The sequence below is a fragment of the Pleurodeles waltl genome, chromosome 3_1, assembly GCF_031143425.1.
Source record: "Pleurodeles waltl isolate 20211129_DDA chromosome 3_1, aPleWal1.hap1.20221129, whole genome shotgun sequence".
In the NCBI taxonomy this organism is placed as follows: domain Eukaryota; kingdom Metazoa; phylum Chordata; class Amphibia; order Caudata; family Salamandridae; genus Pleurodeles; species Pleurodeles waltl.
In genome coordinates, this window is record NC_090440.1 from 933100041 (window position 1) to 933114555 (window position 14515).

The following is a 14515-nucleotide window of genomic DNA, read 5'->3' on the forward strand; positions in this document are numbered from 1 at the left end:
ATCCACAGGTAGTTGTATCCATCAGAAGAACAAGTTACTTACCTTCGGTAACGCTTTTTCTGGTGGATACAATAGCTACCTGTGGATTCCTCACAGTCCCACCTGCCTCCCCGTTGCCTGTCTGGTTACACTACGATGTTTGTTTTACAAATGTATATACATTTTGGTGTTTATGTGTATATTTAAATGATGGTTTTGATTCTATTGCATCATTGTGGTTTTATGTATATATGTATTCATTGAGTTATTGTGAGGTCGATTTTCACCTGTTCGCCTCAAAGGCATGTAAAAAATGGGTGAAACTGACGTCAGCATGCCGGTAAGGACCTCTTATTGGCATGGTGATGTCAGACGGAGTCGCGTGGAGCCGTGCAATTGTGACGTCCTCGTCGATGTGTAGAGCTGGGAAGAAGATTTTCCGTCGGATGCTGGCGCATGGGAGAATTTATAAGGTGAGAAATCCACAGGTAACTATTGTATCCACCAAAAAAAGCGTTACCAAAGGTAAGTACCTTGTTCTTTTGGGCTAAGTCCCTTTACATCAGCTAATACAGCTGGTAAGTTGGTGATAAACAGCAAGAAGAGCACGGGTGCCAGGACACATCCCTGGCGAACACCATTAATAACTGGGACTTTATGGGCCAATCTGCCATCTATATCAATAATCACATGGGCCCAACTTAGTGAGTGCAGCCTCTGTATGATCGATAAAAGGCCTAAAGGGATCTTCAATTTGGTCTGTGTCTCCCATAGACATGTACAATCAACTCAATCAAATGCAGCGCAGAAATCAACAAAGCAGCAAAACAAGTTGCCCCTTTGTTTCCCTGTCTTCCTTCCACATGACCACAAGCTGAAACAATAGTCAGCTGTCGATTTGCCTTCCTTGAACACCCCTTGTTCCGATGGAACTATCCTGTGAAGTTCTGCCCATTCCTTAAGTATGATCTTAGGAAACAGTTTTTCACCCACATCGAGGAATTTGATCAATCTATAGTTTTGGGGATTTTCAATCTCGTCTTTCTTCTTTAAGAGTCTGTTGATAGAGCCATTCCATTTTTCTGGGAACTTGACACTAGACAAGAGTCCCTGAAATGTGCAATAAAAGAATTTTGCATACCAATCAATTCTAGTTTTAATTATGATGGCGGGTAAATTATCTGGACTAACTGCTCTAGTTAATGTCAAAGCCCCTATAGTGTCTTTAATATTTTACAATGAAAATCGTTCTTTAAGCTCCTCCTTACAATCAGTCCAGTCTAATCTGCACCCTTCTGCCTGGCCGGCTCCACATAATTCCTTTATATAGTTGATCCATACTTCCCCCCACTACGCATCTTAAGGTACTCCGTTCCTTCTTGCAGCCTTGCTGCAGAAGCTGACACAACATTTTGGTATTTTTAGTTTTGATGGATTCTAACATACTTTTACAGAAGCTCTCCTTGTAGGCCCTTTTTATCATTAATTAATTTTACACATTTTCTTTTTAAGTTCTGGAGATTATTATGCTTCATGCAATAATGTCTTCCTCGCAGGGACCTCCTTACTTCCTTTATTATCTTTTTTAGTTGTTTGCAATCTTTACCATACCCGACATTCCCTGCCCTAACATCTTCAAGAGTCTTTTTCTGCAAACTCTTTTTTGCTCTTAACTCCACTTTTAGACACTGTACTACTTAGGATATTATCTTATCATACCAGCCCGTGCCATTGACCAATATTTGAGAGACCTCTTGGTCCTGCTGGAAGTTCGCCAGATCTTCCAGATGTCTCTCTGAGATTCTGGTAGTTAGGCATTTAGGATATTCTACCTCAACAAGGAGGACAGATTCTTTGCCTGCATCAGCCCCTATACTAACTTCCAAACGTAGTTTCTTCTGTCTAGATGTTTTATCTCAAATCTTTTAACCTTGTCAAAAAACAGGCATTCAGGAAAATATAATCAATTGGGTACATTTGTGAACAATGCTTGAACATCTGTCTAGCTGGGCGATCTTGATCCACATGCCCATTTAAACAGAACATCCCCAATGTAATTCACCAGGGCCACATCATGTTTTGCTGTTACACATGCAGTGTAATTGCCTGAATAGATATTAAATGCCCTTCTTATGTCTTTGAAACAGGGTTCTGAATCTTTCGGGTTCAGTCTATGGTTAAAATCACCCAGCAACAGGATTATAGCCTTCTGGTGACTTGCACAAATCCATTCTATATCTTCTGTGAATTTAATTAACTCACTTCCATACTCTTCCATATTCCACATGTGGATATACACATTGATTATTGTCATACCCTCATTTCATGGGTCTACTGTATATAGATGTATTCTACAGGCCACAATCCAGTTACAGCTTACTTTTATCCTTGTTATCTTTTTTACTACTTTTATGGAAATCAAGAACAACAACGCCCCTGATGGGCATCCCTGCCCCCGTCTCTTAGCACTTCTGTCCACCTGCAAAAACCCATCTGAAACTGGAGGATCGTTGCACAGCCTATAGTGTCTTTAATATTTTACAATGAAAATCGTTCTTTAAGCTCCTCCTTACAATCAGTCCAGTCTAATCTGCACCCTTCTGCCTGGCCGGCTCCACATAATTCCTTTATATAATTGATCCATACTTCCCCCCACTACGCATCTTAAGGTACTCCGTTCCTTCTTGCAGCCTTGCTGCAGAAGCTGACACAACATTTTGGTATTTTTAGTTTTGATGGATTCTAACATACTTTTACAGAAGCTCTCCTTGTAGGCCCTTTTTATCATTAATTAATTTTACACATTTTCTTTTTAAGTTCTGGAGATTATTATGCTTCATGCAATAATGTCTTCCTCGCAGGGACCTCCTTACTTCCTTTATTATCTTTTTTAGTTGTTTGCAATCTTTACCATACCCGACATTCCCTGCCCTAACATCTTCAAGAGTCTTTTTCTGCAAGCTCTTTTTTGCTCTTAACTCCACTTTTAGACACTGTACTACTTAGGATATTATCTTATCATACCAGCCTGTGCCATTGACCAATATTTGAGAGACCTCTTGGTCCTGCTGGAAGTTCGCCAGATCTTCCAGATGTCTCTCTGAGATTCTGGTAGTTAGTCATTTAGGATATTCTACCTCAACAAGGAGGACAGATTCTTTGCCTGCATCAGCCCCTATCCTAACTTCCAAACGTAGTTTCTTCTGTCTAGATGTTTTATCTCAAATCTTTTAACCTTGTCAAAAAACAGGCATTCAGGAAAATATAATCAATTGGGTACATTTGTGAACAATGCTTGAACATCTGTCTAGCTGGGCGATCTTGATCCACATGCCCATTTAAACAGAACATCCCCAATGTAATTCACCAGGGCCACATCATGTTTTGCTGTTACACATGCAGTGTAATTGCCTGAATAGATATTAAATGCCCTTCTTATGTCTTTGAAACAGGGTTCTGAATCTTTCGGGTTCAGTCTATGGTTAAAATGACCCAGCAACAGGATTATAGCCTTCTGGTGACTTGCACAAATCCATTCTATATCTTCTGTGAATTTAATTAACTCACTTCCATACTCTTCCATATTCCACATGTGGATATACACATTGATTATTGTCATACCCTCATTTCATGGGTCTACTGTATATAGATGTATTCTACAGGCCACAATCCAGTTACAGCTTACTTTTATCCTTGTTATCTTTTTTACTACTTTTATGGAAATCAAGAACAACAACGCCCCTGATGGACATCCCTGCCCCCGTCTCTTAGCACTTCTGTCCACCTGCAAAAACCCATCTGAAGCTGGAGGATCGTTGCACAGCCAAGTTTCTTGAAATCAAAGAACCTCGTAGATTTCCAACCTCTCTTTAAGCACATCCACCCTGAATTGTTTTGCAAAGCCCGAAATATTCCACAATAGAATCTTTAGGTTGTGCGACCTCTTCCTAATGGATGTCGCTCAACCAGTCGGCCTTGTTTGCAACTAACGCGGCCTGCTCCAGGATATAATTGGCTCTGCTGCTGTCCCATGTATTCTTTTTGGCTTTGGTGTGGAATTGTAGCTTTTAACACGTCCTGACTAGTGTACACTACCTGCCTCATACTCCCTTTCCCCTGTGAATTTTATTGTTTTTTTAAGTTTATTTAACATTGTACAGTTAATTAAAACCATTACACAAACAATAAAACACAATATTAAAACACACAATCCACAGAAGCTCACAGTATGAAAACTCTTAGTAAACATTCAATTGACAATAGCTCCCAAGTTTTCGATCTTACAAGAGGTTTATACTTTAGAAAAGAATAAGGTGCTAAAGATGGACACCTCAATGTCTACAGTAAAAATACAAAGAGGAATGAAGCGGGGAGTGACTTTGTAACATCTGCCCAGTTAGTGTACTCTTTGTAACATATGACACAACACTGTAAAAATAAAAGTACAGTAATTCATTAAAAAAAATTACAGGGGCTTGAGGAAGAAAAGTTAGTCCTGAACCCTAGAAGGGCATTAGTACCCCGAGATCTGTAATATTGTTCAGAAATGTCAAGGTTTGGGAAAACTGTCCTCTCTATAACACACACACTATTCATAATCATCTTTTTGTCTTTTGCATGCAGTGCTTCAGAACCCCTCCCAGTGGGTTACAGGCCAGAAATGGGGTGTCAATAATAGCTGGAGTTGGCTTATATGTCACAGACGATTACAAATTATTTCAGATTGTTTTTTAACTAATCGCATGCCTGCATCCTATATCCTCAAGTGCTGGGAGCCTGCTCCCAAGTTTGTCTAAAAATTTCACCAATCTGCAACTGAGCTGTACATCCTCCCCGTTGAACCCTGCTATAATTGCTGGCATGCGCCTGCCCAGCCCCCTTTGGAGCCATGCTGGCCGAAGAAGAGTCTTGCGGCCCACTGCAGTGCCTTTGCAGAGGCACAACTGATGGATCAATGTTTCCGGGGCTAGCCTGCAGAGCCGGCAGACACCTGACATATTGCTTTGTGTCCACTGGGGGAGATACACATGTTGGAAAGCAACCCATGCTATATTTGAAGAGAGTTGTTTTAATCTGTGGCCTGACTGCAGTGCCCCAGTAGGACTGCGGGGCAAGTCTGTCAATTGATGGCAAAACAAGCTAGGCATGGCTTATTTTTGTTAGGGCTTCTGTGTCCATAAATTGCGAGTAGATTTTAGCGCTTTCCTTCATCACTCACTTGACCAGCAGGTACGAGCTGAGCAGGGCCCATTGATTTCTTAGACTCAGTCAGGCAGGGCTTGAGGTAAAGCCAGGCAGGAGAGTTGGGCTGCACAGATATTTCAGTCTAAAGAAGGGAACTTAGGCGGTCATTATGAACACAGTGGTAAACACCGCCGACCGCCGTGGCGGCGGTGAACAGAAGGCCGCCGTTGGCGGTGAATGGAAACCCAAAACAAAATAAAATAAAATGATGGACGGAGTGTTGAAACTTTTCAAACACTCACCCCCAGTCACAGATCTGGGTTTAATTCATCGTTATTTTGCTCGCTACGTCACCCCAGTTTAGACTCAGCCATATGCAAATCAGTCTTGGCCCTGTTCCCCGTGGGAACAGTCCAGCCCGAACTGCTAGGCCAGGTCTTCCCTGGACAGGAAACAAGCATCCTGGGACCGGTTTCACCCTTCATCAGACAGGATAGCTTGAATCCAGTGGCACTGCATGCAAGGGACCCACGTCTGGGAATACCCCTGCAACTAAGGGCGCACAAAGCAACATCACAAAACAAAATAAAACGAAATGATGGACGGATTGTTGAAACGTTTCAAACACTCACCCCCAGTCATAGATCTGGGTTTAATCCATCGTTATTTTGCTCGCCATGTCACCCCAGTTTAGACTCTGCCCATCATTTTATTTTGTTTTGGGATGTTGCTTTGTGCACATTGGATAAGCTTGAAACCCACAAACCTGACACACATTCATAACCCCATAAAACACTCCTAGACACACCCCACAATCCTTTGCAATGAAACCAGGCCAAAGAAGATGGAGAGCACCAGAAGCTGACACCTAACGCCACAATACACGAGACGCACACTGACCCACAGAAGAGCACCCTCACCGCATTTCCAGCCCCAACACCATTCACCGCACTTACCAAGTCACCCCCAAATATCCACACTTTTCATAAAGGGAGTTAAGGACCATGGCGGACGAGATCCTGAAGGTGGAGCCACAAATATTCAGAGCCAAGGTGCAGCTCACACCCATCGCAAGGAAGATGGAGCTATGGTAGACCATTGTGAACAGGGTCAATGCAGTGGGACACCATCCACGCGCCAGGGACGACATCCGCAAGAGATGGAACGACCTGCGGGGGAAGGTCAGGGCCATGTCATCAAGGCACCACATTGCAGTACAGAAGACTGGGGGAGGACTGTCACCAACACCACCCGAATACACCCACTGGGAGGAAAAGGTACTGGCCATCCTTCACCCTGAGGGACTCACTGGAGGAATGGATTCGGGTAAGTCATCCACATTTACTCCATGTACACCATACCTGTAATGCATGCACCACCCCACCTGACCCACACCCACCAGACCAATACCCCACCCAGGCAACAGCCACTGAATCTACCCCCCCTGCATGACCACAAACCCACTGACAGGCCCACATCCCCCCTGTGCATAGCCACCTACCCCTGCAAGGATCAACAATGGAACAACACCCCCCACCCAATGCAACCCCACACCCTAAGCAAAATGCAGTGTAAACCTGACAAAGGCACCCTGGATGGCCACTAAAAGTTACACCAGCACAAAATACCAAAGTCCTGTGCACCCCAAATGTTCATGCATTTATAACAGACATGTCTATGTCCCTCAACAGGCACCACCACCCATGCCACCCTCACTGGCGGGACATGGAGTGCCAGTGCCCCCTATGGAGACAGAAGCACCTCACAAGACACTGGGGAAGGATCCCTGGACACTGATGAGCAGGCAGGCCCCTCACAAAGTCCTGGACTGTCACCATGCAGCAGCCCCACCGAGGATACCACGGACACCCCTACCACCCAGTCAAGAACAGCAGCCCAGGGCAAGCGCCCCCACACCAGTGCATCCAGGCCACAGACTGGTGAAACACAAGTACAGAGGCCACAGTCTCCCACTCCCAACATGCAAGAAGGTGAGGGCCCCAGTACAAGTGGTACTGCTAGGCCTGTGCAGGGGACACAGGCACAGGGGGGTAGGGGGAAGGCCACAGGATGGATGCAGCAGCCCCGGACGTGATATCTGAGGTATTGAGGGCCTACCAGCATACCCATGACAGGTTGGCACAGATAATATCCACCCTGGAGCACAGTCAGAGACACAGCAGGAACACCACCAACAGGCCATGGAGCAGTGGAAACAGCACAACACCACAATGGCCAGCATCGCAGGAGCACTGCTGCAGCTGGTACAAACCCAGTCTGAGACCCACACAGGACAGGAGGCCCCCACTACAGCACCGGACACAGACCTGCCAATTACACCCTCATCAGAAACATCACAGGAACTACCCTCACAGGAAACACAAGGGCTAACCATAGCATCCCCTCAAGATCAACAGCAGGCGCCCAAACGGACCCTCAGGCCAGGATATGGCACTGGAACCCCAGCAAAGGACAAGGCCACCCCTTCAAGAAGTAACTCAGCAACAATCTGTCCAGCAACCATCCCACTCAATCAACCACCGCACATTGCTAAGAAGCAATATGAACTAATGTAAGAATTGATGGACCCATCAATACTGCCAACAAGGCTGCCACCATGTTGGCATTGAGGACACCCACCCATGACCACTTGCCATCACCGTAAATAGCACTATTCACTCCCTGCCACCAATAAAGCACGTATCACACCTGTAACACTGTCCCCTGTGTTAAAATGTGAACAAAGTGAAGTATGGAGGCAACTGGCTGATAACCACTTTATTGTCAAATTGTTGCATGAAAGGACTCCTGTGTGCCTAAATGTGGGCCCAAAGTAAATGTACTAAATTTAAATCTGTACCATGCAGACCTGGACCCTGTTTCACATATCAGATTCAACCCCCCCCCCCCCCATATGACAAAGCACACTGACAGTATGTGTCACAATCCCAAATATCAGCCCTAAGTCCCACATAGTTACTGGAAGTAGAGTTGTATCAGTTGGGTCCTGGAATTGACATCTTCCCCTTCCAAATCATCACCATCACTCTCCTCTCCTCTCTGAGGTAGGTGGTCAGGACATACAGCACCCTCCACCTCCAGGAGGGGGATAGAATGTCTCACTGCCACGTTGTGCAGCATGCAGCAGGCTACCACTGTTCCACACACCTTTTCAGGCCCATAGGCCATGGAACCCCTAGAGATATGTAGACAACGAAATCGAGCCTTCAGGAGACCTATTGTTCGCTCTATCACCCTCCTACTACACCCATGGGCCTCATTGTAATTCCTCTCAGCATCCGTCCTAGGATTCCTCACTGGTGTCAGGAGCCAACACAAGTTTGGATAGCCAGAATCACCTAAAAAAGGTGCAATACAGAGTAGTCATTGTCAAGCTCCTTAGTCAGACAGCATGGCTGTCTGCTATGTGTCAGTTAGTGACAGAAACACTTACCTGTGATCCACCCTCTGTCCTCTTGGAGTTGTTCCATCTTATGTGGCACACTACTGTTCCCCAGCACAAAGGAATCATGGACTGAACCTGGGAACATGGCATTCACATGTGAGATGTACTGGTCTGCTGTACATACCAATTGGATGTTCATGGAATGAAAGTTCTTTCTGTTTCTGTACACCTGTTCACTGACTCTTGGGGGTATGATCAGTATGTGGGTGCCATCGATGGCACCTATCAAATGGGGTATGTTGGCAAAGGCATAGAAATCAGACTTGATGGCAGGGAGGTCAGTACTTTGGGGAAATCTCACATAGGATGCAGGTGTGGTACAAATGCATTTAGAAATCTTGTCAGTACCATGCTGAACATTGGCTGTAAAAATCCAGCACCCATGCCCACAGTCACTTGAAATGATCCCCTGGCCATAAAATGGAGTGGGAGAGCACCTACACTTCAGTAGGGACGGCATGCTGATTACGATTTCCCAGAGTTAGTGCAGGATCCAGTAATGCACAACGTTCCAGAATTGTTGCACTTGTGAGTCTGTCATTGATTATGATCTGACGCTCCACCATGGTCCTCATATCCACAAGTGGTCTGTACACCGATGTTGCCCTTCCTCGCCACAAGGGTCGGTACCTATGAGGGATAGCAAAAAAGTGTGATGAACACACATTCATAGGAACACATTGTCATAAATTGTGCACTGCATACTTCATTGTAGTGACTCAACAGTAACATGTTCTTGACAGATCTACATCTACACCTCAATGAGGGAACAGTGGTTTTCATGTGTGTTATATTTCAAAATGGTCACATGCATAGGTGCTTCATGTGGCAAGTAGGGCCTGCACTGTGCACAATTTTTATTTATAGATGCGTAGTTAGTGCCAAAATGTCTGCCCACTGTAATCCAGGCCTGTCGTTGTGGAAGTGACCTCATACCGCTAGTGGTTGACGTAACAGCATAAGACGGTGTTTACCGCCGTTCGCACCGTCATTGGTTGAATGCATATCATGATCGCCACCGGGGGTGACCGTGCACACCGCTGCGGTACGTACGCGAATTCGTCATCTATACTTCACTTGACTCCCTGATCTCGTGCGAACAGGTACTCCACTGTGTGTACTGCTGTGTCCTGCCTCTGGTCATAGATGTGGCTCGTGTTGCAGGGGAAAGGGCCCCAGCCTTCACCCAGGAGGAACTGGAGAGGCTAGTGGACAGGGTCCTGCCCCTGTACGCAAAACTCTATGGACGGCCAGAGGTACGGGTGAGTCTGGGTTTGGGGTGCACTCTTTGGGTGTAATGGATGGTGTTGTAAGGACATATGTGTGCACCCCAGAGCCTGCATGGACCATGGTGCATGGCATGCTGCGTGTGTGTGTGTCCTGTAAGCCTGACAGTAGTGTCCGTCCCATAGTTGACGAATAGCCATCTGTACCTATCTTGCAAGTGCCTGACGTCTGTGTTCCATTTCTGTGTCACCCTTTTAAGTCAGCGCCCACCAGAAGAGGGCACTTTGGCATGCCATCGCCAAGGAGGTGTGGACCCTGGGGGTCTACAACCGGCGGAGCACCCACTGCAGGAAGAGGTGGGAGGACCTGCGGCACTGGGCGCGTAAAATCTGTGAGGCCCAGCTGGGGACGCTCTCCCAACGTGGAAGGGGTGCCCGTCGGGCACTGACCCCCCTCATGCAACGTATTCTGGCAGTGGTGTACCCAGACCTGGATGGGCGCTTGAAGGCTGCACAGTAGTCAAAAGGGGGTGAGTACTCATGTCACAAACTTAAGTCTGGAAGGATGTCTGTGTGTGCATTAGGGTTCATGCTGCTTCGAGGCAGGGACTCTGACTGTTGTCCATCTACATGATGGGCCCCATAGGGTGTAGGGGTGTCTTTGTCAGGTCTCCCACACGTCGGGTCTTTAGGTAGTTCAGGGGATGGGTGTAGAGCAGGGTTCTGGTCAGTAGTCAGGGGCATGGCCATAGGCATAGTGAACGGTGCCGCCTGTTGGGGGTGTCTTCTGGGTGGGTGTACCTCCATTCAGCTATTTACAAGTTTCTCTCCTGTTTTGTCTCCCCATCCCTGTTCTCTTGTGTTGGTTTGGTACAGCAGCAACATCTGGTGAGGGAGCTGAGGCACCGGGAAGTGGGGAAGCAGTGGCCCACGGATCCTCGGAGGCAGAGACATCCGACGCCAAGGGGACCAGTGGGTGGGAGGGCGAGGGTAGTACCACGGGGAGGCAACCACCACTGGAGGTAGTGACTCTGATACCTCCTCCAATGGGGGCTCCCCGGCGGTGGCGGACCCTAGTGGCCACTCCACTACAGTGACATCTTCCGCCACCCCCCATTCCATCACCGCCCTCCCTTCTGCTCCCCACCGAGTTGCCCGTGCCTGCTCACCCAGAAAGGTGGACATCTCCTTCGCCCCAGGCACCTCCTCCCCTGCCCCATTCAGCTGTGCTGCCCCCACAGAGGAGGCTATTGACCTCCTGAGAACCATCTCTGTAGGGCAGACAACCATTGTCAATGCCATCCAGGGGCTAGCATCAGAGGTGCAGCAGACAAATGCCTATCTGGATGGCATTCACTGTGCCATGTCTGCCCTACAGAGATCTTTTCAGGCTCTGGCCTCCTCTTGGACGGCAGCCAGTTTCCCTGGCCAGTCCGTCCCCCCTCCAACCTCCTCTACCCCTTCCAGCACCCCACTCCCTTCACCCGTCCAAACCACACAATCTGACACGCAGTCAAACATATCAACACACAAGAAGCACACTTCAAAACACAAGCACCACACCTCCCACCACAAGCATTCACACAGCCAACAGACACATGCACACACAACAACATCCACTTCCCCCAGTGTGCCCATCTCTTCCGCCTCCCTGTCTGTCCCCTCTACATTCACACCCTCATGCACTGCACCTTCAGTCACTGTTGCTGCTCCTGTTACTGCAGTTACCACAATAGCAGACATTCATACATGCACCCCAGACACCACACCTGCACTCACCACAAACACTGTAGTTGACACATGCAGCACACTCACCAGACTTGCAGACACCCACACAACATACATCCACACTGGCAGCCTGTCTTCTCCCACTGTGTCCACCCCCCTCCTCCAAAAAAACAAATGCACCAAGACACCCACCCATCAGACATCCACCACACCTCAGCATACTGTCCAGTCACCTGCACCGACTACACGCACCCCTACACCACATACGTCCACATCCTCTGCCTCCACTCCCACGTCCTCATCCAGGACCACCCCAATTGCTCCGAAAACACTTTTCCTCTCCCGTGCTGACCTCTTCCAACCCACTGGCCCACCCTGTCTTGTCCCTAAGCGGGTACACCTACTTGCCCTTTCCACTGCTTCCACTTCACAGCCCACCCAGCCGCCCCTCACATTCCCTTGCCCCTTCCCCAGAGAAGAAGAAGCCCCATGCAGAGCCAAGTCCATCTGGCTCCACCCGCTCGAAACAACCCCCCCCAACATTCAAAGGACAAACCCACACCCCCTCCACCTTCCAAGCGCAAGTCCAAGCCCCACCCCCGTCGCATGTACCCACCGACCACTCTCTGCCCCCGTTCCGTGAGGTGCCTGGGTGCCCCTTTGTTGCCCCATTAGGTGGAGTACCGTGCACTTTTGGGAGTCAGGTTGGGTCCTTTGTGGCCCATGACGCTTGTTGCGCTATGGACTCGCCATTGGCCTTGTTGGAAGTAGTTGGCTCTGTGAGCTTTAATAAATATTTCTTTGTGGCCTGTGTTTTGGCGGCACACTGTTGCACCCTGGTCTTTCGTTTAATTGTTTGTGGGTGTGGGGCATTTGTATGTAATATGGTCAAGTTGGATTTGCCTTGTTTCGGGTAAGTGCCTCTTGCTGTGGGGTGTATGGGTTGTGCTGCTAGAAAGGGTTAGGGGGGCGTTGGAGGGTGGGTGGAGTGGGTGAGTGTATGTCGTCTTCGTCAGCGGTCTCGGTCGTGGAGGTATATGGCAAGGAGCAGGGCTGGCATGATCTGCAGCTCTCTGTCCATGTCTGCTTCGGCGCGTTGTGTGGGCCTCCGGTGAGTGTTTCATTGGATTTGGTTCATTTCTGCCTTGACTTGTGTGGTGGTGGTTCCCGCCCCGAACGGGCGGCGGACTAGTGGTTCATAATTTGATGGGCGGGTTGGGCCTTTCGATCGGCCTGTGGGTGGACCCTGCCGTCATCATCGGCACTCCTCTACTGGCGGTGGGTGGTTTTCTGGATGCCTGTGTTTAGATTGGTTCATTATTTGGTGGTCCGGACTGCTCCTCTGTTGGCGGTTTTTACCGCCACCACCGGTGGTGCGGTACGGACCGCTGTGTTCATAATGAGGGCCTTAGTGTGCCTTGTCTTGCTGCCTTGAGTTTGTAGCACAGGTTAAAAAACGCCCCATTTCTCACAAATGACTATCTGACCAGGCAAAAGTTAAGGCGGACCTGGGCTGACGATACGTAATTTAGTAAACAGAATGGTGCCTTGAAGAGCTTGGTGATCATTTTGTCCAGTTGCGCCCCTCCTCTGCCTCTCAGCACTTCACTTCCATATGTTACTGTGGGGATTAATTTGGCTTGAATGACTTCCAATAAAGGGAGATATGTCGAACTGCCAATTGCATTCTTGACATGTTTAAATGCAGAGGTGAGACAAAGAGATTTCCGACTAAGACTTTCCAAGCTCATTTTATTCTGAGAATTCAGAGTAAGTTGCCTCTGTATTCTTACTCTGGTACAGCTGAAAAGAATGAGATTGTCAGCATACATCAAACATGTCATAGTTGTCTTCCTCAGATTTGGAGAATGAGAGTTACCTCTGTCTAACCTTGTTTTGCAAATCAGCCAGAAAGAGGTTGAAAAGAAGAGGAGCCAGTATGCTTCTATGTTGCAGACCCTGTGAAGTTGAAATTTCTGTGGTGAGGTGCATGCCGTCGCCCAATTTGACTCTCACCCAGGTGTTTGTGTGAAGAAGAGTTATTGCTTTTAACAAATGACCCGGAATGCCCCACTTTGCAAGCGTGGGACATAATTTCCCCCTGTCTACACAATCAAATGCAGCCTTATATTCTATGAAAGAGAGAAAGAGGACTTTTTGGCACGCCGACTTTGATCAAATAATAACATAGCCATGAGATTGGCAGTTGTACCTGACTCCTTTAGAAAAGCACAGGCTTCAAGTTCTCCTATGAGGCTCCCTGTAAAGAAGTTGGACTCGACATCTAAAAGTGCAATTAGTCTGTAGTTTGCTGGATCGCTGGTTGAGCTCCCTCTGAAGATTGGGGAGATTGTTGAACCACTCCATAACTGCGAAATGACATTAGTGGCAATTGTGCTGTTGCAAGTGCTTAGAGATGATTTGCCCAACAATCCATAATTTCTATACATAGTGCAGTGGGGATGCCATTGGGACCTGGGGCTCCCTCCCACTGACTTTTGGTGGTTATCCTTCTGACTGCTTCCAGGAGGCTGCTGCATGATTGAGTAGAACATCAAGCAGCTATCTGCACCCGGTATTGGGTTATTTCCTGAGTCGAAGGGCCCTCGACCTGGGTTGCTTCCTAAATCTAGGGGCCAAAGTGGCAAAAAAGGTATTGATGGCAGGTGGACTCTAAGATGTTAATTATGGAGTGAGGACACATTGCAGAGCTTAGGTTGTTTACACGTTTCCAAAACTGTGCATGCATATTTGTCTTCAGCGCTTACAGGAGCCCGGCTGCCAGGCTAGCAGCCGCACCTCTTTGACGTTCCAACATATGAGCCCTGTATGCAGACCTGGAGGTAGACACTAGCATCCATAGGGCTACGTTTCCAGGCAATTTCTGAAATAGGCGGAAGGCATTGTTTAGGTTACGTTTGAGTGTCTTTGC